This window comes from Gavialis gangeticus, unplaced genomic scaffold (genome assembly GCF_001723915.1).
Source record: "Gavialis gangeticus isolate Ggan-Ray unplaced genomic scaffold, GavGan_comp1, whole genome shotgun sequence".
NCBI lineage: Eukaryota > Metazoa > Chordata > Crocodylia > Gavialidae > Gavialis > Gavialis gangeticus.
Genome location: NW_017729024.1, coordinates 62,137,923 through 62,138,269, shown reverse-complemented (window position 1 = coordinate 62,138,269; position 347 = coordinate 62,137,923). Strand labels below are relative to the sequence as shown.

The 347-nt window shown below is 34.0% G+C and overlaps 1 protein-coding gene across 2 annotated transcripts in view; it reads left to right on the top strand.

The window, feature by feature from the left end:
• The window catches only part of XPA (XPA, DNA damage recognition and repair factor), a 26,459-nt gene that overhangs the window by 25,480 nt on the left and 632 nt on the right, over positions 1–347 (top strand). The gene's annotated exons all lie outside the window — the stretch shown is intronic.

The window sequence follows — 347 nt, the reverse complement described above, 5'->3', positions numbered from 1 at the left end:
CCCCAAATTTTGGTATCATCTGCGAATTTAAACAGGTTGCATTTCACCCCGTCGTCCAAATCACTGATACAGGAGTTCTCAGTTGTATCAGTCATTTAGTACTTACTAAGAAGGCATTGTGATATTGTTGATAGTTTGAAAGATGAAAGTCACCCATTTCAGTTGGTAGTTTAATCTTTTTTGATGAAAGTTGAACCCTTTTATCATCTCCCCCCAGAAACCCATGGAACATTTGGTTTATTTTAACAAAATAGGATTGAGGGATTATAACAGGTAGATTAAATAATAGGTAAGATAGGCAAGGTAATATTCATTTTTAAATTATAACCCCTTTTATCTCCAATTAG